General features: G+C 41.6%; 1 protein-coding gene and 1 long non-coding RNA gene across 7 annotated transcripts in view; one reads left to right on the plus strand and one right to left on the minus strand.

Moving 5' to 3' along the window:
* The window catches only part of CTNND2 (catenin delta 2), a 924887-nt gene that overhangs the window by 529749 nt on the left and 372451 nt on the right, over positions 1–22687 (minus strand). The gene's annotated exons all lie outside the window — the stretch shown is intronic.
* Positions 213–17879, plus strand: LOC128322130 (uncharacterized). Its single transcript, XR_008305540.1, has 3 exons — positions 213–255; positions 746–832; positions 17752–17879. It is a non-coding gene; the product is annotated as an uncharacterized LOC128322130 (long non-coding RNA).

A 22687-nucleotide genomic window follows, 5' to 3' on the forward strand; every position in this document is an offset into this window, starting at 1 on the left:
TACCATACCAAATAAAGAAGTGCTCCACTTCATAAGCATCCCAGACAGTGTGAGACTTGACTATCAAGTACCTAGAAATTCAATGAACAAAGTGCAGGACACAGCAGGCAAAAGAAATGAACTATTGGGGGCAAGAAAACACAGTAGTACTGCTAAGTTTTTTAAAAGTCCTGTATAGACTTTGAATTGCTACTTGGTTGTGGTTAGCAGATGGAGAATATGTGAAATGCTAGAGAGAGGAAGGCAGAATAGATGGTAAGAGGGGACTTGAAAGATGTACCTGTTTATTTTTACTCTTTAGTTTCTTAGTTTTTAATCTATTGCCAGTCAGTTTCAATGGGTAACCTTCATTGTAGTGTCTGCAAAAGATTTCTCTCAGGCCATTCTCTTCGAACCATTCATAATTGTATAGTTGTACAATTTCCCCTGCCTGCTTAGTTGTTCTTTTCTATACTAAGGGTCTTTCTTTTCTCACTGTGGTTTTCATCACCAAAAGGGTATCCTAATATTTGTTTTTTAAATGTGTCCTGATATTTCCAATTATGTCTTGTTCAGCACCAGAGTGAGCAAACTGCAGTGTGTGTGTGTGTGTGTGTGTGTGTGAGAGAGAGAGAGAGAGAGAGAGAGAATGAATATGAATGTGTGTGAATATGTGTGTGTGACATATATGTGCGTGTGAATATGTACATAATTGCTTCCACAAAGCCTAACCTCAACTAGATTTTACTCCTGTATCCCACTTTAGTTCAAGTTCCTGTCTGCAGATTTCTACAGTTACTGTATAGCTCAACAGCAAGTGGGGTAAAGGATCAAACAGGACAAGCATCAAAAGGTATGTAGTGATCAGCCACCACTCCCCCTAAAGAGTTAACGGGGAGTGAACCCTTGACTTGACTGACATGCTGGTGAACTCCAGGGCAGCCAATCAGTACACCAGGTGGGTGGGACTTAGAGAGTGGTTGTGGGGAATTCTGGGGAAAAGAAGGAGAGGTCTTTGTTATAAGAGAAGGACACGTGGCCATGGAGGATGGCTGCAGGAAAATGACTCTGCGAATCCTTGAAAGATAGGAGGGCAGGAAGCTGAATTCTCCTCTGTAGTTTGGTGAGTTCAAGGAAATGAAGCTTTGGCTTTGGCTTCAGAAAGTTTAACCTAGGGGAAAGTTTGTTCAGTCAGACTTTGTGTTAGAATTTCTGTTTCTTTGGTGTGTGTCAGTATCCCTGATACTGTTCTACTATTGTTTACCTATAACACAATTAAACTAAGAAACACTAGCCAATACCCAATACACCTAGGACATTGCAAAAGACTCTATAAACATTCAAGCATGCATTAAGGCAACCTAGTTTTGCAGTCCTACTAAGATGCTTAACTGCATCTAAGAAAGCTAGACGCCTCAGATGGAAGCAGTCTGTAACAACTGAATAAAACTGTTTTTAGTTCTTTTCTTTTTACAAGCCACTCAGAGTTGGTTTTTAACTCAGGAAACTTTGGGGGGATGAAGTGGGGGTGTTCTCTGGTGCAAGCACATCTTGAGATGTTCAGCACCTATCAGTTTTCTCACCACGTGCAGGCTTGCACGTGGAAGATTGTTGCATTTATCCAATAGCAAAATAAAGAGAGTTCCCCCGGGATTCTACCCCAAGAACAGGGAGGTTCAAGCTCTGTTGATAAACGGGTTGGTGGCAACAGCTTTGAACCTAACGATAATTACAGAATAGTTTCAGGAGAAAACTAGCCAAGCAGTTCAGCAGGGATGATTCAGCATTTCTTTCCCTCACATGAGCTTGCTCTGAGACAAAGGCTTTAATCCGCTACAAGGTAATAACATGCATAGCACCTGTGGAATGACTCGGGTACTGCTAACTGGGCAAAGAGACACTTTAAAGAGATGTAAGGGCATACAGAACAGGAGGATATCATCTCACTGCATAGTTTCCCTTCCAGTAGCGGCTGGCGGCGGTGGTGGTGGTTGTTGGTGGCGTCTGAGTGTCTGTGGTTTGTTTGTTTTGAATTGTGAGTCCATTTCAGAAATTCTTGTTTGCTAAAGTAAACCACTTTGAGAACTTTTTTTGTTGTTGAAAAGCTTTATATAAATATTCTAAATAATAATTTAAAATACCCCTCTGGGAACTCAAACTCTTCTGGAAACACTGCTGATGGTTCTAGGAACACTTTTCATATGAAAGACCTGCTAAGCAGCTATCTGTCTTGCTTTGTATACAGGGGTTGGGAAGCCTTAATGCAAGTACCCATGGTGTGTACCCATGGTGTGTATGCACAACAAAATGATGCATGTTCACACTTGTCACGCAGGATGGCATACATTCAAGACAAATCTAATTGCCTACACACAAATGATAATCTATCTGGAAAATTAATCTTTTAATTTTATTTAAGTGAATCACAATTATATTTCATAGTGTTTGCTTGTTTGCCATAATTATGGCTGGAAGTGGCATGCCTATAGATTAGTAAGAGGATTGCTAAAGATATAAATGGTAAAGCTGAGACATTTACATAGATTACTGTTGGCTGCTAGAGCTTAGCACTGCAAAAATATTCTGTTTTATATTTGTATCTAAATCTTATTATGCAAGAAGTAGAAAAAATGCCTTAAAGTATTATTAAAGGGTTTTGTATATGGAATATATCTATTGCCAAATGTTGCCCTTGTAAACTCTCAGATTACTGCAGTGCAATCCATATGGTCCTGCCCTTGAAGACAAATGATGAAGATGTTTGCATCTTAACTAACTGGGTATGGCCAAAGAAAACAGATTAGGCCAATTCAATTGATCTACACTGACTTCCTGTTAGCTGCACTAGACATATACATCAAGCCCTCAATCTGGCATAGAGGGTAGCTGTGGAGTCAATTATGGAAGTCATTCCAAAGTTTTAGCAGAGCAGAATGAATTCATTCCACGCTCTGCCAAAGCTCTGCAGAGTGATTTGACAATGAAATCCCCTAAGGCACGAGGGTGCAAACATTTTGGATAAAGCAGAAAGGGACAGAGTGGAATTAAGAGTAGATCAGAAGGAAACACATGACAGCTGGTCGAAAAGGTTAAATGATGTTAAAGTAGGTAACACACAACAATGCCAAGTAAGCGAATCAGTGTATAGGTTTCTAGATACAAATGCCAGAAGCCTCCGAGCAAAGGTGGGAGAACTCGAGTGCTTGGTTACTAATGAAAACATAGATATAGTGAGCATAACGGAAACCTGGTGGATTGGGGAGAACCAATGGGACACTGTTATTCCTGGATATAAACCCTGCAGAAGGGACAGGGAAGGGAGGATTGGGGGTGGAGTAGCACTGTATATTAAAGAAGGGATAGAATCCATCAAACTAGAAAATCTAGGAGGACTAGGAGGACAGAATCATTATAGGTGACAATACAAGGACTGAAAGAAAATGTGTTATTAGGGATGTGCTATTGTCCTCTGGATCAAAACACTGAGAGTGACCTGGAGTTGGAGAAGCAAATAAAAGAGGCATCAAAGAGAGACAAGGTGGTAATAATGGATGATTTCAATTACCCACAAATAGACTGGGTAAATTCACATTCAGGTAGTGAAAAAGAGGCCAGCTTTCTAGACATGCTACATGACTGTACCATAGAACAGTTAGTTGCGGACCAAGCAGAAAGATGGCAACCTTGGACTTAATCCGGAGTGGTGCCTAGGATCTGGTGCAAGATGTCAGAGTTGCAGAACCATTGGGGAACGGTGAACATAATATTATCCAATCCAGTTTATATGGGAATGGAGCATTGCCAAGGAGAGAGAGAGAAATTTCTTTCTGTCCACTCTTTCTACTCCATGCATAATTTTATATACCTCAATAATGCCTCCCCATAGTCACCTCTTTTCCAAACTAAAGAGCCCCAGGTGCTGTAGCGTTGCCTCATAAGAAAGGTGCTTTAGGCCCCTGATCATCTTGGTTGCCCTCTTCTGTGCCCTCTTCTGCACCTTTTCCTCAATGTCCTTTCTTAGATGTGGTGACCAGAATTGTATGCAGTACTCCAGGTGTGGCTGTACCACAGTTTTGTATAAGGGCATTATAATATTAGCCGTTTTATTTTCAATCCTCTTCCTAATGATCCCTAGCAAGGAATTGGCCTTTTTCACAGATGCCACACATTGAGTAGACACTTTCAATGAGCTGTCCACCATGACCAAAAGATCCATCTTCTGGTCAGTCACCGACAGCTCAATTCACATCAGCGTAAACTTAAAATTGGGATTTTTCATCCCAATGTGCATCACTTTACACTTGCAAACACTGAACCACATTTGCCATTTTGTCACCCACTCACCCAGGTTGGAGAGATCCTTTTGGAGCTGCTCACAATCCATTATGGATTTCACTACCCGAAAGAGTTTTGTATTGTCTGCAAATCTGGCCACCTGGCTGCTTACCCCTGCTTTTAGATCATTTATGAATAAATTAAAAAGCACCGGTCCCAGTATAGATCCCCGGGGGACCCCACTTCTTACTTCCCTCCATTGTGAAAACTCTCAGTTTATACCTACCCTCTGTTTCCTGTCTTTCAACCAGTTAGCAATCCACAAATGTATTTGTCTCCTTATCCCATGACTGCTAAGTTTCCTCAGGAGTCTTTGATGCGGAACTTTGTCAAAAGCTTTTTGGAAGTCCAGGTATACTATGTCAACTGGATCACCTTGATCCACACATTTGTTGACACTCTCAAAGAACTCCAAAAGGTTTGTGAGGCAAGATCTCCCTTTGCAGAAGCAATGCTCGTTCTCTCCTAGCAGGGCCTGCTCTTCTAAGTGTTTAACAATTTTATCCTTGAGGCTGCTGTCCATCAATTTGCCTGGAACAGACATTAAGGTAACTGGCCTGTAATTTCCTGGACCACCCCCTGGATCCTTTTTTGAAAATCGGTGTTACATTGGCTACTTTCCAGTCCTCCAGTACAGAGTCTGATTGCAGGGATAAGTTATATATTTTAGCAAGGAGGTTAGCAATTTCACATTTGAGTTCTTTGAGGAATCTTGGATGGATGCCATCTGGCCCTTGTGATTTGTTAGCTTTCAGTTTTTGCAAACAGTTTATAACATCCTCTCTTGTCACTTCTATCTGACTCAGTTCTTTAGCCTCCATCCCCGAAAAGCCTGGTTCAGGAATAAGTATATGCTCAGTATCCTCTGCCATGAAGACGGACGCAAAGAACTCATTTAGCTTCTCTGCGACCTCCATATCCTCCTTAATAATCCCTTTCACTTCCTCATAGTCTAAAGGTCCAACTGTCTCCCTGGCAGGTTTCCTGCTTCTGATGTATTTAAAGAAGTTTTTGTTATTCTCCTTGATGCTGTTAGCTAAATGTTCCTCAAACTCTTGTTTCGCCTCCCTTATTGACACCTTGCATTTCTTTTGCCAGAGTTTGTGTTCCCATCCTTTCTGTTCTCTTCATTTGGACAGGCCTTCCAATTTCAGAAGGAAGTCTTCTTCCCTTTTATGCCTTCCTTAACATTACCTGTTAGACATGCTGGCATCCTCCTGGACTTTGTGGTACCTTTCCTCCTTTTGGGTATACAATCTAACTGGGCTTCTAGTATTGTGGTTTTGAGTAAACTCCATGCATTCTGGAGCTAAGTGACTCTCTTGATTTTCCCTTTCAGCTTTCTTTTCACCATACTCCTCATTTTGGAGAGGTTTCCTCTTTTGAAATTCAAAATGTCTGTGTTAGACTTCCTTGGTGATTCTCCCCCACATGTATGCTGAATATAAGTTTTCAAGAAGGAGAAAACCAAGAAACCAGATGAAACCAGATGGAGAAGAAGGGCATCAATTCAGTGGCATCAATAAGAACAATATTTATCTCCTTGTAAAAAGATGTATAAATATTGATATCTTGTAAACTGCTAGCAAAGCTAAACAAAAGTGTATAAGTCTTACTCCTTTGTAGATGTGAGACCAGTTCATTATGATATATATTCTTTAAATGCAAATATTTCTTCAGAATTTCAGGTTCTAAACTGTGAGATTGTTCTTGTGACCACGATCACTTTGGTAGGGCTATGCTGAGTAGACCTAGTCATGAAAAGTGGCAGAACCATTCTCAATCATGGTGCTCTTCCGCTGGGAAACCCGGGTTTTTTTAACCTGGGCTAAAAGTGAGGTAGGAGAGCACACATGAACCCTTCTACCACACTGCCTGGTCACGTAGGAGCACAGGCATGTGCACATCAGTGTTCCCTCTAAGGGTATGTATGGGGACATGTGCACATGTGGGAGCATCAGCAGAAGAGAGGGCATGCCCTCTCCTCTTGCCTGTGGGCTTCTTGGAGACATCTGGTGGGCCACGGTGTGAAACAGGATGCTGGAGTAGATTAGGCCTTTGGCCTGATCCAGGAGGGCTGTTTTTATGTTCTTATGACTTGTAGAAATTTAGAATGGCATGAGAAAGTGGTGGGATAGAAAAAGCTAGGGGATGTTAATAATCTGTTAAAGGCACAAGAGTCCTACTAAAAGAAAAGAAAAAAGGTTCATACCTTACTAAGACCTTTTAGGGGATATTTTCACTAGAAACAAAATACAGTTTTATTTTCTTGAAGGGGTAAGAGAACCAGAATCAAACATTTTAATATTTGATCTCATGCAGGATAAAAATAAATTATATTTATCTGACAATATCTGCAGCTGAAAAAGGCTAGATACCTATTATCTATTATTTTGCCTCAAAAGGTTCAGCATACACTATGAAAATTAATTTGCTGAATTATTTGCATGTATACAAATGTACTTGCAAACATGTGAAATAAAGTATAATTATGTGAAACAAAGCATAATCTGTCATGGACCTACAAATCTGTGCAGCAGATTTTAACAACTTGCTGGAAAGAGCTGTAATTTTGTTGGAATTATCCCCTGGGAATTTGGTGGGGGTGGAAGAGGGGGAAAGGGAGAGAACGACTACAACACTGAGGGAATTAATTAAAATGATGTTTTCTTCAGAGAGAGATAAAGTAGAGTAGCAAACACTACTTGATAGCAGTTATGAAATGTATATTTTATTCTTGAATGTGAATTTTAGCAAGCGGGGAACAGGAGAGGGTGGCATCTGGGGAAATAGTACTGTGTATTAAAAAAGTCACAGACAGCAGAGTGAGAGATGAATACTGATCTTGTTCATTCACACTGATCAAAGCTACAGCTTGTGCCTTTTCAGCATTCACTACTTTTTCTATATAGGGCAGATTCTTCCTGGTAAAGAGTTGTCGCATTATGCGGATTTATAATGGTGAAAGACAATCTCCATTAGTAGTAGCAAAGATAATAACATTTTAATATTTGCTGTTTATAAGCTGAAGTTAGTATATGAAGCATTCAAGGGAACTTGTAAATCTTATACTGACAGATGAACTGAAAAAGATAAGGGAAGTATAAGCAAAGGTTGAAGCAGTGCTGCCACCTTTTGACTAGTAAAAATAAACTAATTATGACCTCTCTCTCTCTCTCTCTCACACACACACACACACACACACACACTCTTTAAGGAGAGGGATACCAATGACTTAGAAGTATAGCAAACAGGTTTAATATGATACCTACAAGATGTTTCTTGGTTTTCTAATACCCCCCTATATTTAAAAGAGAGAGTCATAAAACAAAATTATAGAACTGTGTGTCGGTCTCTACACAAAAAGCATATTAGCTGATAAAACTGTTTCTTAGTCTATACTATTCAGAGTACAGGTGGCAGTACATATGTGAATCCCCCTCCATGATTTTTTTTTTAAATCCCTGTACTTTGAATATTAGTATGAAATAATTTGGTCAGCCTATCATAAACCTATCATAAACCAAGCACTATAAATACCACCCTAAACAGACTTTAGGAGGTATAATCATGAATTATCTATTCCAGTGGTAACACAAGGCAAGAATGATATGGAAGGATAATGCATGTCAATTTATTCAGCTCTACACATGCCAATTCACACAATGTAGATTCAAATTCCATTAAGACTATTTATATTTTCACAATATGATTCTGCTCACAAGACTGCTAAGTACACTACAGCTAAGGACCATGTTTTCCCTCTAACTCCACTGAAATGATTGTAGGTTTTAACAGTGGCATGATGACTACACTCTGAAAGAGGACCAAAATGCTTCTTATATAGCTTTTGCATTAGAAGCAGTACCAAAAATTTGCACTACATTAATTCTCTCACAGATACTGCCAACATTTTGCTAGTTGCTCAGGGTGGTGGTGGGGAATGTTTCAAGTTCCTTTTCATACCAGTTCTCCTGCAAAGTAAATATTCTCCCACCTCTTTAATAGTTTGTTAGGAATGGAATTATATTGCTGCAATAAATAAAATGTAAAACAAAATAGATTTTAGAAAACACGAGAAACATGTGCCTCTTCATTTCACTTGCAGCCCCACCCCCACGCTTGATTCATAAATTGTGTTGATTATATTCAACAATATCAAATGTGGAGTGCCAATGTGAATCTAGAAAACAGAAATTTCGTAGAGTGTTACTCTGTCAATACTGGCTGACATGGGCACTAGCACGGCATGGATGCAGAAGTTCTGAATTTCAGATTATCACTGAGCCAGCATGCAGATGGTGCAAGGGGCAATTTTTTAATGATCTCCCTTCCTTCTGAATACCATTGTGCATTACCAAATTATGTCCCTGAGGGTTGTACAACCCTTGGGGGCATATCTTGGTGACACACACAGTGGTCTTCATTAGTTGCTTCTTGCCCCGCTTCCAGCCTTAGGATGGAAGTCAGCACTGCTGCATCAGCACAGTGCTAGTCCAACATCAGCCAGTATTTACAGTTTACTAAACTAAAAATAACATGACATATTATTATAGGCTTTTGGTTCCAGTGAAGTCTGAGAAAAAGGAATAGTGATACAGTATGATGTGGCAATATAGTTGTAGCAAAACTGTAATCTGATAGAGAGCTTCAAGGCTCTCTCTGTATGACACAGGAGTTCTGTGGTGGGAATATGTGATCTCCTCCTCCTCCTCCTCATAGGAGGCAATTTGAGTTTGGACTGTGCTGCAAGGGTGGATTCAACCTTCCCCCCCGTATAAATCCCCTGACAAATTACTTTCTTAAGCTCTTGTTAGTCATGGAGGGAAAACTTGTTGGCAGCTGTGATGGCCAAGACCTCTGAGCCAGAAGAGTCAGAGGAGGAGTGGGAGGACTTGAGTGGGAGTACAGGCTCAGAGGCACAGCAACAGGATTTGGCTGTGAGAACAGACTCTGGAGCTGAGCTGGAACGGCAGCAGATGGAACAGCAGCAGATAGAGGAATCTGAACAGCTGGCAGAGTTGAGGGCTGAGGAGACTGATCAGGAGGAAGCTGGAATTTCACCTGTGTTAAGAAGACATCTCAAGAGAAAAGCTCAGTGGGAGACACGCAGGCGCAAGATCTCACCGGAGAGGCAATAGAATTTATGAGTCAGGAAAGCCTGATTGGCTGCCAGTTATCTCAAGCCCTATATCAAGCCGACATAGTTTCTAAGTCAGCACTGTCAGCAACATTGCCTATGACAGACAGTGTCCGTACTTAAGAATTGGTCAACCTTTCGTGTTTCAGCCTGTTCTTGTTATGTTCATTCCCTGTTCCATTATTTTCAGTTATCATAGGGGAGGGGGTGCCTAGTTTAGTTCAAGGGGCTTTATTTTATTTATGCTACTTTCCTTTGTGAGTCATTTTTCGCTTTCATTTGTGCAGCTAAGCTACTATTCCTATCTCCAGACTTTCTATTTAACTCACAGAAGTAGAGCTGAAGGGATTGTAAATCCTGTCGGGTCAGCCAAGCCAACAGATTTACGACAGCAGCCCCAATCCAAATTGGGTCCACCCAGAATTGCTTTTTGAAAAAGACCCACAGAACTCCCATGTCATGTTTAGCTTGGTTCTCAATAAGTACAATGTAGATAGAGCAAATAGGAAATTCAAGAGCTTTATGCTTCCTGTTCCTCTCCAATAACATTGTATTATAAACAACATGTATATGAAATACAATTTTCACATCTTCCCTGCCTGGCTGATATGCAAGCTGCTGCATAAGAAAAGCTTGTATATCTCCTGGGAGGGGGAGAAGTGTATTTCAGATGTGATGGTGCTCTGGAGGAATAGGAAGCTGTACTTTCACATTCACATCTGAAGCTACTCTAGTAGATTGTACTAATAATATTCCAGCTATTCTGTTGATGTGATGATGTTTCATCTTCAGGTATACTAGCATATTGTTAACACAAGACTTCAAACTAATGCTGTGTTTGGTTACTGGTTTCTGGCTTAACTCACATGTTAGTAATTCCAGTTTCAAAGGCAATGACAAAATAAAATGAAATGATAAAATATTTTTTAGATGTGGAAGTAGTCATATACAAGTAAGCTCTTATAGAAGAAATGTAATGTATATGGGCCACTGCCACTCTGTTTTTAGTACTCCTCTAGGATCCATCTGCCTTCCTACTTTCTGATACCTAGATTATTGTGCTAGGCATCTAAGTGGAGAATTACTGCCGGACCCCTCTTCCTGTATGGCATGAGAGAGAATGATGTGTCTCTTTTACCAAACATTAAGGAAGCAAATTACTTGTGATACAGCCCCGGTGTTTTATTTATTTAGTTACTTAAAACTGTTCTCCCAGCACACTGCTTGAGGAAGCTTACAAGTAGTCAGACTATCTGGCATTTGTGTCACAAGTCTTCATGGTATGAGTGTGCCACTCTGGGGCATAGTATACAACATATACAGGCACCTGTACATTGATGTGGTTTTGCCTCTTTTCTACTGAGCCAGGAAACAGGCAGTGCTTTGGCACAGGAGAGAACATTAGGGGTGTTGGCTTGGCTGAATGCCATAACTGGGCACCCTCTTTCTTCTACCAAGAAGAATTACAGACCTCTGCCTATGCCTGTACTTATGATAGCCATATGACAGGTTGGCCATCTATGTCACATGATAACAATTTGCTGCTCTAAAGAGAACATCACTTCATCTAGCACAGCCTTTGCTGTAACCACCACTAGAAAAATCCATGTACTTAAAAGTGTTATGTTTCTTTTAAGGTAGGGGTGTGCACAAAACCAGCTGGCCCGGTTTGCTTCAAGGCCAAATGGGCCTCAAACCCAACTGGGCCAGTTTGGTCTGGCACCCCCTTGAACATCCCCCGCCTGGTTTTGTTTGGGGGGGTTTGCAGACCAAATTTTTTTTTCCTAATTTTTTTTTACTTTGTACTCCCATCAGTGGCATGGGGGGGGGATGTCCACAGAGGTCCCCCCCTCCCCCGGCAGTCTTCTGAATAACCCCTTGCCTCATTTGGGTGCTCTTTGGCCGCAGTTCGGCCTTGGCCCGGTGGCCATATTTGGGGCTGTGTGCCTGCGCACATGGCTACTGTGGGTTCTTTTGGTTCGTGAACCCCTGGACTTCGGGGGAGGTTTGGTCCGGGTCTGAACCAAAAGGGGGGAGGGGTTGGTTCAGGGATCAAACTGTCAAACCCCCAAACCTGAACCGTGAACTGTGAACCTGTTACCTGTTTGCAAATCCCTATTTTAAGGATCTAGCTGCAATACTTTACACTCTAGCAAAAGCTCCTCTTTCACTAAGCAGTTTTCTAAACAAAACTGGCAGAAATGGGGCCACAAAACATCAGTCCCAGGGATGAAACAAGAGAATCTGTAATATGTAGTGAAAATTGCAACAGTTCATTTTTATAGCTTTTTGTTAAATTCATCCTAACAGTTGAGTGATCACACATCCAACAGGGAAACATAAGAAAGTGTCTAAAGCAGACATATGTGCACATTTCATAACTATTAAATCCTTCAATGGCTATGGCTCATAATGTAAATAGAATAAAACTACAACTCTACTGGTCAGACCTGATACCCACTAAAATAAGTTCATAAGCACTATTTACAGAGGAATGGCATTTTAAGTACTGCGCCACCATAAAGAATAACTAATACAAATATTTTAAAAATTGCATAGTGGGAGTGGGGATTCATGAACCACATATTCTGTGGCAGTTCCAATGATGTTCATGGGGCCCTGATTAGTACAAGTAGTAATTGGTTTGCCCTTAGATGGCTAATGTTAAATATTCATAGTATGTATTCTTTTAGTTTCTAAAGTCCAGGATTATTTTCTCCCTGTTGAGGCTCATAAACTGGATAATCAAACCCATAAGCAGGAAATGTCATCTGTTTGTGCCTGAAACAAGTTCAGTTTGCAAGAAGCCACCATTAGACACCCAATGCTCTGCAGACAGATGTAATGGAGTTTAAATGTAACACATTTGCTCAGTCTCCCCCCACCTCCCACCCCGTCCCCAACCAGTTCTCCCTCTAAGGTGTGTGCACGTGCACGCACTCACAAGTTTTTGGATGTCTGCTCAGTTAATTTTAGATCCTGCTCCAGTTGAATCTGGAAGGCCTGATTCACTCTGAATGCATGTGTGCACACACTGCTTTGATACTGCCGCCCAGAACAAAACTCATTTTGCACATAGATGGGAAAAAAATAGAGAAAACACTGACCCCAACCATCCTTAGCACTTTTTTGCCTAGTTCCAGGCTCTATAGCCTCTCTGTGATATCAGAGCAGTTAAGCAAAACTAACAGCAACCAAAAGTGGTGTAACATCTCTGCCTGCCCAGGCTCTCTGTGACATCATAGCACATCAAGAGGAGTGGGGTAGGAAGAGAGGTCAGACTATAAGAATGAAGAGACCAAAAGATAGGAAGGAAATGCAGATGAAGAATTGTCAAGGAAGGTTATAAAGGTGCTTCTGTAATCTGTTCTTATGAAATATTATGCACAAAGCCATCTACTGTGGTCTGTTATGACAAATGGACCTGAATAGTGATGTGAACTTGTTAGATGTGTGGACAATGTGTAGGAATCCAGAAGCTTGTTTCTACTGAAAACATTAATGAATACATAAAAGAACTATGAACTGTGTGACCAGCTATCAAAACTAAAAGATGCATTCATAAATTGACTCCTTATAGCTGTACCAGGAATCTGAGGAAACTACAGAAAATAAGAAAACCAAGCTTTATTATGATCTTGGAGGATGATGAGTTACTGATTTACAGACAAAAGTGGGATGGCAAAAAGGAAAGGACTGCTAGCCTATATAATTAAACACCCTTTGAACCAACTATAACTTCTGGTGAACCTAAATTTTTTTATTTCAGCTAAGGATTACAGCATACATATAACATAATCAAGGACAGGAATTATACATATGGATAACTGAAGGTGGGGGGAAGGAAGGAAAAAGATAATTTAAAAATCCCTTAAACATGACTTTAACATGATATAAATGCAACCTGCCAAAATAAAATAAAAAAGTGGAGGGGGTGGTGGAACCCAGCTTCTTCTAAGGATATATTTCTTTAAAACATAAATAATTTGTTATAGTTGAACCAAATTATTGAGAACTCCTCTTCTTTACCTTCCCTTCAGAAAATCAAATTCAAATGCTGACAAGGAACACGTATCGGTTATCCAAAATTGGAATTCAGGAATAAATTTGTTCTTCCAGGCGGTGTGTGCAAATTATTTTTGTAAGCTCCAATGTACAAAGAACCAACAATTTTTGATGTAATGCTGGATTCTATATGCTGGGGATGTACCCCAAGAGTACATCAACATCCGTGGCAAGCAATAATTGCTGCAAAGTCATGTTAACTATCTTATAATTTGCAAGCCAAAATGGAACAATAACCAGACAGGACAAACCATATGCTTAAGTGTACTCTCATACAAGTTACACTTCCAACATCTAGGAGTCTGCAACCAGCCCTTGTTAAACTTTCATTAAGGAGGATGAAGGTTGGTGTAAGGTGAAGTGGGTAGTGTATAAAACTGAACGTGCGTAATGTGCAGTGTTCTATATTGGAGAAACAGGAAGAACATTAATGAAAAGATATAAAGAAGATCTGGCTGACATGAAGCATAATAAAAGTTGAACAAAACCACCGACGATACATATGAAAGAAAAACACAACGGAAAAGTGACGAAAACAAAAGTATTCATATTGGCTGTTGAAGGTAATTTAATAATACGTAAGGTCAAGGAAGCAATATTCATAGAACAACTGAAATCTAATATTAATGTTAAGGATAAGACATAAGAATAGCCCTGCTGGATCAGACCCAAAGCCCATCTAGTCCAGCATCCTGTTTCACACAGTGGCCCACCAGATGCTGCTGGAAGCCTACAGGCAGGAGTTGAGGGTATGCCCTCTCTCCTGCTGTTACTCCCCTGCAACTGGTACTCAGAGGCATCCTGCCTTGAGGCTGAAGGTGGCCTATAGTCCTCCGACTAGTAGCTGTTGATAGACCTCTCCTCCATGAAGTTATCCAAACCCCTCTTAAAGCCATCCAGGTTGTTGGCTGTCACCACATCTTGTGGCAGAGTATTCCACAAGTTGATTATCCATTGTGTGAAAAAGTACTTCTGTTAGTTGGTCCTAAATTTCCTGGCAATCAGTTTCATGGGATGACCCTTGGTTCTAGGGTTATGTGAGAGGGAAAAGAATTTCTCTCTATCCACTTTCTCCACTCGATGCCTGATTTTATAGACCTCTATCATGTCTGCCAGCAGTCGTCTTTTTTTCTAAACTAAAAAGCCCCAGCTGTTGTAGCCTTGCTTCATAAGGAAGGTGCTCTAGGCCCCTGATCATCTTGGTTGCCCTCTTCTGCACCTTTTCCAGTTCTACAATGTCTTTTTTTAGATGTGGTGACTAGAATTGCATGCAGTACTCCAGGTGTGGCCACACCATAATTTTGTATCAGGGCATTATAATATTAGCAGTTTTCTTTGAATTTGGGGTTTTTCATCCCAATGTGCATCACTTTACACTTGCCAACACTGAATTGCATTTGCCAGAGATGCAGGTTTGGGGCGGTATAGAAATATTTAAAATAAATAATAAATAAAATTTTGTCGCCCACTCACCCAGGTTGGAGAGATCCTTTTGGAACTCCTCACAATCCTTTTTGGATTTCACTACCCAAAAGAGTTTGGTATCATCTGCAAATTTGGCCACCTCACTGCTTACCCCTACTTCTAGATCATTTATAAATACTGTAAATTAAAAAGCACTGGTCCCAGTACAGAATCCTGGGGGACCCCACTTCTTACTTCCCTCCATTGTGAAAACTCTCCATTTATACCTACCCTCTGTTTCCTGTCCTTCAACCAGTTAGCAATCCACACATGTATTTGTCCCCTTATTCCATGACTGCTAAGTTTCCTCAGGAGTCTTTGATGAGGAACTCTGTCAAAAGCTTTTTGGAAGTCCAGGTATACTATGTCAACTGGATCACCTTGATCCACACACTTGTCGACACTCTCAAAGAACTCCAAAAGGTTGGTGAGGCAAGATTTCCCTTTGAGGAAGCCATGCTGGTTCTCTTCCAGCAGCACCTTTTGTTCTATGTGCTTTACAATTTTATCCTTGAGGATAAAGACAAAAGAAGCCATGAGATACATTGGTCACTGAAAGAGTTAATATATTCTCTGCAAAAGGTCTGCTCTCTCTTCCCTTGTGTGTTATCTATCTGTTTGCCGCTTTCAGTTCTCAGCTTCTCTATTTAAGTGCCTTCAACTGGCATCCTAAATGTAGCACTGAGGATGGTGTATTACACCAAAACTTTTGCTCGGTTTTGTTTCAGCTTACACGTTTTGTGGAAAAATCTGTAAGTTATGTTAAAACATTTTATGCATTAAAGAGATCATTTGAAGTTTGTTTGTGAACTTTGTGCATACTCAGTCTAGCAGCTCAACTTATTTACAGATCACCTGTTTCAAGTTCTGAGCTACAAGGACTGTTTAGGCCCTTTCTCATGATCCAAGACCCAAGAGGGTGCACAGGGAGGAAGGCTACAGAAGATTACTTCTCCCATAGATGACAGGTCCCAGTTGCTGGGAGCGCAGATCACAGGTCCAGATGATCTGCTGCTGGCCCAGGCTGTGTGGAGTTGTGGGGCCTGGGACATACATTGTCCCGACCCTAAGAAACCCCACAATGCACCACGAGAGTCCATGGTGCATTGTGGGGATACCACTAGTGACAGGCAGGTGCCCCATAGTGTCTCAGCACAGGCTGAAAGTAGCCAGTGCTGACACACAGTCAGTTAAACAGCTTACTCTCTTAACCTAGTTTAATAGCCGGACTTCATAGCTGGGTCTGCCATCGAGGTGCTTCCAGGAGCCACGTGGATCCTGGAGGTTTTAATGGGCAGTCAAACCTGGGCTTGGCTGCCTTAGCCCTGACTTGGCTGCTTGTGAGAACAACCTCCTTGTTTTAGACTTTAGCTTAGCTTATTGCTTGGTCATTTAGACTGCTTTGTTGCTGTTGTTTTGATGATGTATGCTGCCCTGGGGAAAGAAAGCAGCTTTGTGTCTGGCTCCAGAGAAGAGGCAAGCATGCACAAGCATGAAGCGTTGTGTAGTGACCTCCTGCAGAATGACCAATGGGAATCAAATCATCAGCTGGGTATCTGGCACAGTTTTTAGAGGTTTGGGACCGGCCTACCTTCCTATTTGGTGCAGTGTCCGCTTAGCTGGCTTCCTTGTGGGGCTGAGCAGGATTATTATTATTATTATTATTATTATTATTATTATTATTATTATTATTTTCCAAATTAGATGTGAGGGCATGGACTTTTTCTCTGCTGACATTGCGCTGCTCCTTGGAGACATGGAATAGAAGGAATGTTTATCCAGCATTTACTACTAACATTAATATTTAAGTAGGCCATGGCTGGCAGGAACAGTGTGGACAATGGGAATGAAGGAGAAAAAGATGATAGGTGAGCACCCTGTGGCAACATTTAAGAGGGTGAAAGGGAGCTTCTCTAGACCTGCCTCTCAAACCTGGCTCAGGGGAAACAAGGACGTTGTCCTCTTTGGGACAAATCTCACCCTTTCATTGCTATTGGGCCAAGGGGGTGGTGAGGTGGAAGGCCTTCCTCGGCATATCAGTAGATGTGCAAGCAGTGAGGAGGTACAAACAGGATGGTACAACCACTCTGGGGTTTGAAGCCAAAGATTCACCCAAATATAAGATGGGGTATGGGGAAATGAGCTTCACTCCCTCAGACCCGAATGGTGTTATACCTTCATTGTACAGAAGGAAGTACGTTATTCTGTTTAACTCAACTAGAATAACAGCATCTCCTATGCAGATCTCAGTTAATACATCTGCAAAGGCTGCCACTGCCATGCTTTTGTTTTGACATCACAAGTTTTTAAATGGCTTGGAGGCATACAGCACAGGTTGACTTTGGACATGATATAGCATGGAAGCGTGAGTCACTCTTTCTTCCTCTGTCATACTTCTATATTATGTATGAAGCCTGGAGATGCACATTCTCCCTATGCATCCCAAAGCTACAATTGCCTCAGTTTAGCACAGGGATCACACCCTCATCAGAAATAATACCTGTGGATGTTTACTGGTGGTTAAGATGCCTGAAACAACCCTGAAATCTTTACAGCTTAATAAAGGTCAAGCTTGGGAATCATATTCCTGCTTGCATCAGCCAACATGCAAGCAGTTATGCACAATAAGCACTCTCACGTTGACACAGCTTGCAGATTTATGCAAGGAACCTGTCTTATCACAAGTCATCCACTATCAAATGTTTGGACAAGATAAGAGTACATTTGCATTTTTAATAAGGGTTTGAACATCTTTACTTCTTTTGCAGATGCTGCACTGACAAATACAAATTAGTACTACAAATTTTCACTTCCTCAAGGCTGATGACAAATAGCTGCTTGGATAAGATATTCCAAGGCTAGAGATCAAGTACCTATGTGACCCAACTGACACAGGTGACTAATTACGGATTATTAAAAAAAATTAAATTACACTGCTGACATGGGCATGTTGACACATTCTGCAAACTCTTGTGACTTCAGAGCCATGGGCCATACAAGCATGCAAATACAATTTCTATTACTGGCAGCCTTGAACATTTCTTAACCAATATGGACATTCACTATAAACACAGATTAATGTTCTCCATTTCCCTTCACTGTCCTGTTTCCAGTAAAGCCATTTCTAATCCTGCCAGGGAGCTGAGGGGGTGGGGGGTACGGAGGAAAATGTCCAAGAGTCTATCATAGACTAATCCAAATGTCTAGACAGTTAACACATTACAAGAACATTCATAAACTAACTCTGCCTAAAATACAGAACTGTGCCATTTCTAGAAGTTGTTCTTAGTTATCTAATTTTTAAAAAAATCTTATCAGTTTTTATGAAGATTCCAGATGTTATGCTAGATGCCTAGATTCATTAAAAACCAACAATTATAGTATTGGGATTGTAATGATTAGGAACCAGTGATTTTGTGTTCAATAGGCAAAGAAATATTCATTTTTTGGAAGTAATTCTGCACCCTGAGTCCTCCGATATCCACTCGAATATCATTGTTTCGTCTATCAGTATTTCTGTGTTTCCCCTTTTCTTTTTCAACGTTTAACTTTTCCTCATTGATATCTTTAACTTTGCCTTAAATGTACTTGGTACTATGGTATTAGAAACCAACAATTCTGTTTTGGAAGAAAATGAGGCTGTTTTCATGCCCAGCCTAACTTGGGCTAGGGATGCCCAGCCTGGGTATGATACGCGTGAGAACCACCGGGACCAGGCCTGATCCTGGCGGGTCAGCACTGCCTAGCCTGGCTTTTAAGCCTGGCTGTGACAGCTTTAGACATAAACATGGTACAATACAAAGCCATTTTAAAAAATGTTTTAAACTCAGAAGAGTGGGATGTGGAATTATCTATAGCATGCTGTTAGGACTTCTATTTTTCTACTCAATGAAGGTGGTTAATAGATAAACACCAAATGTCTGAACCAGTCCACAATTTCACTGTATTAGGCCTTCTTTAAAAAAAAAAAAAAACCTATCGTAGAGTGAATATCTAAACTACTGCTGCCCTCACTTTTCCAGACACTAGATAGCAAAACAAAGGCAAACTACTCCTTAGAAATATCTATTCTATATTTGCTACAGCCAGCCTTATCAGCAGTACAAGAAGAAAAGGAGGAGGAGGGAAAAAAATACCTTGGCTGACATCCAGACTAATGCACTAGCACAACAATGTTGTACACATACCTACACAGATGCTCAAAGTTGCACGATCTCATCTGCTCTCAGTCTGCTTGTGCAAGTGCCCAAGGAGACTGGAACAGGGACTGACATTCAGTCTAGTGTGCACTAAAACAACAAGAGAAGTTGGGCACACTGAAGGAACATAAGGAATTTGCAGAGCTGCATAAACTTGTGCTGCTCTGCAATTTTGCACAACTGCCAATGGACAACATTCTTGTGGACAAACACAAGATTGTGCTACAAGATTGTGGGGCAGGTTGTGCAACCAGTTGTGCAATTTGTCAACATCTTCCACTAGCACAAGAAGTAGTCTGGAACAGACATTTTTTACTTCGTGCAATGTCCTTGTGCTAGGTCTTTGCGCTATAGTATAGCATTATGCTAGCACAGCATTAGTTTGGATGTCAGCTAGGATGTGGGAATCTACTTCTGCCACAAGTTGAACACATTGTTCTGAAAGTGCACCCTGTTGTACCAGTACAACACTAGTTCCCAACAAGTGTTGGGAAATTCCCAACAAAGGAAAGCTAAAAAAAAAAAAAAGGCATTAGCTAGCTCAACATTCTTGCACTAGTGCAGTATGTTTGTGCAAGTGCATTTGTCTGCATGTCAGGCCCTATTTTTAGTCAGTGCAGATTATTTATTTATTTGTCATATTTATATACTACCTGATATATACATCTCTAGGCACTGTACATATTACAAATTACAATATAAAACCAAATGCAAAACCATTAAAAACAATTTACGAAGTGAAACCATTAAAATAATTCCACAGTTTAAAATTAATTTTAATTAAAAGCCTGATAAAGCAGGTGTGCCTTAAGGGTCTTTCTAAAAAGCAATCAGAGATGGAGAAAAACCTATTTTGACAGGGAGTACATTCCAAAGCCCTGGGGCAGCCACAGAGAATGCCCAGCCATGAGTCACCCCAAGAGGAGCCAGTGGCTACTGTAAGGGGACCTCCCCCAATTATCTTAATAGGTGGCAGGATTCATGACAAAGAAGGCACTCTCTAAAATACCCTGGACCTAAGCTGTGCAGGGATTTATAGGTAATGACTAGGGATGTGCAAAACGTTTCGGATACAAAATTATTTGTACCCGAATCTGCCTGTTTCGGGTGATTTGTGCACAAAACAAGTCCCGAAAGATTCGGCTCCAAAACAAATTGCCTGAATTTCGGAGCCGAAGGTTTTTTGTTGTTTCAGACCTCCATTTTATGGCAATCTCTATGTAGTCTTCATTTTATGATTGATGTCTATTTTAATTTATCACCCTTCCAAGCTTCAGATCAGTGAACGAAAGCATGGGCTGATCTGCTGATCATTCCCTCCTGGTTCCAGATTGGCTCTTTTGGCTATTGCCACTCCTGACTGACCCCACATTGGTCAGGGGAAGGGTTGAAGAAGGGGCAAGGGTGGGGTGAGTTCAAGGAGGGATTTTCAATTAGATTTAAAGAGGCAGCAGCCACCATTCTGCCTTTCTGCCTCGTGGGAGAAAAGAGAGAGCGAGAGCTTTTGCTTTGCTTTGCCATGCCATTGCCTATTGCCATCTGCCTTGCCAGCCTGAGCCCAGCTTGCCTGCCCCTGCTGGCTACTGCATGCCAGCCTGGGAATGGATTATCTGCTGCATTGCTTTTTTGTTCCTGAGAAGAATTCTTTTTTCACCTCCTTCCTGCTGCTGAGAGAATCACTGCCTGCCTGTGCCTGCTGTGTCTGTGCCAGCCACCAGCCCCAGCCCATGACCACTGGCCAGCCACATTTTCCAAGCTTTTGCCCCATCCCCTGTGGCCACTGGCCACCTGGCCCCCAGATTTTCCAGGTTTTTGTCCCAGCCGCCCCCCCCCCCCCCACCGCAAAATCTGAAGGAGAAGAAGCTTGAAGAAGAAAGAGTAGACTCATAGGCCAGACCACAGAAGTGGACAACTGGACACACAAAGTAGGAGAAGCCCTAGACGGAGTGAGTGTACCCCATTCTCTCTCTCTCTCTCTCTCTCTCTCTCTCTCTCTCTCTCTCTCTCTCTCTCACACACACACACACACACACACACACACACACACACACACACCCCTCTGGAATTCTGTATTCTTGGGTTCCCCCCCCCGTTTGGAGGGAGGTTTTGGGTTGCAATTGAATTTAAAAAGTTGCATTTAAAACTCCTCTTGGGGAGCACTGGGGTGGCCCAGAACAAGTGGTGGTGTAGTGCACATAGGGTGCCAACCACCCCCATACCCACAACCCCATGGAGTACTGGGTTTTGTTGTTTCTGTGGTGTTCTGAGTGCAGAATCTCTGATAGCAAATGAGAGTGGATTTATTGTTTGTCACTGAACAAACACATAGGGTGTTTGGCACCCTATGAGCACTACACCACCACTCGCTCTGGGCCACCCCAGTGCCCCTCAAATGGAGTTATGGGGCTGCTGAAATCCCCATTATTCCCTATGGGGGGAAAGCTTAAAGACGCACAAACTTCACAAATGCTTTAAAAATCACCCCTTTGCCCATTTCCTTTGAAATCTAGATAGTAGCAGGCACCCATTGGGGCACTACCGCCTGAACCACTCTTCTACCCCCAAACCCACTTTCTGCCCTGAATCTGCCCCAAAGACATGCCAACTTCAAAAATTCTTTAAAAATCACCCCTTTGCCCAATTTCTTTGAAATTTGGGTGGTAGCTTCCACCCATTGGGAACTACCACCCCCCATTGTTTTGGCCCCAGGGCCTTTTTTATCCAAATTGATTCAGATTTGGAAAATTTGGGTACAAATCAAATCTGGGGTGATTCGGGGGTCAGATTTGGACCCAAAACAAATCAAGGGTTTTTTGATTCGGGTACAAATCGAAATGAAAGAAATTGATTCATGCACATCCCTAGTAATGATCAGCACTTTGTATTTTACTCAGAAATATACTGGCAGCCAGTGCAATTCTTTCAGAATCAGTGTTACATGGTCCCTATGTGTTGTTCCAGAGACCAACTTGTCTGTCAAATGCTGTACTAGTTGTAGTTTCTAAACTATGTACAAAGGCAACTGCACATAGAATGCATTACAGTAGTCAAGCATGGATGTCAATAGCACATGCACCACCATTTTAAGGTCATTTGCCTCCAGAAATAGAGCATAGCTGACATATCAGCCAAAGATTCCAAATCTGATTATTAAAAAAGGCTCCTAGCCACTGCCTCAACCTGATAAACCAGAGAGAGTTTGTGATCCAGGAGAACTCCCAAGCTACATAGCTGGTCTTTCAGAGGGAATGTCACCCCATCCAGAACAGGCAGATCACTGGTGGAGCCACCATAGTGCAAAAGGGTCTGAATAACATGGGCCGCCACACTTCAGGGGCCACGCCTCATGCCAAGCCATGCCCCCAACATCAGACAACGGGTGTGGCTTGCTTGCCAAAAGACAGGGAGAGTCGCTCTGGCTGCACCGCAAATATGGCGCTGATTGGATTTTACTCGCAAATGGGGTTTACAGCCCCTGCATCTGATGTCAGACATTGACATGACA

Source organism: Hemicordylus capensis, chromosome 4 (genome assembly GCF_027244095.1).
Source record: "Hemicordylus capensis ecotype Gifberg chromosome 4, rHemCap1.1.pri, whole genome shotgun sequence".
NCBI classification, from domain to species: Eukaryota; Metazoa; Chordata; class Lepidosauria; order Squamata; family Cordylidae; genus Hemicordylus; species Hemicordylus capensis.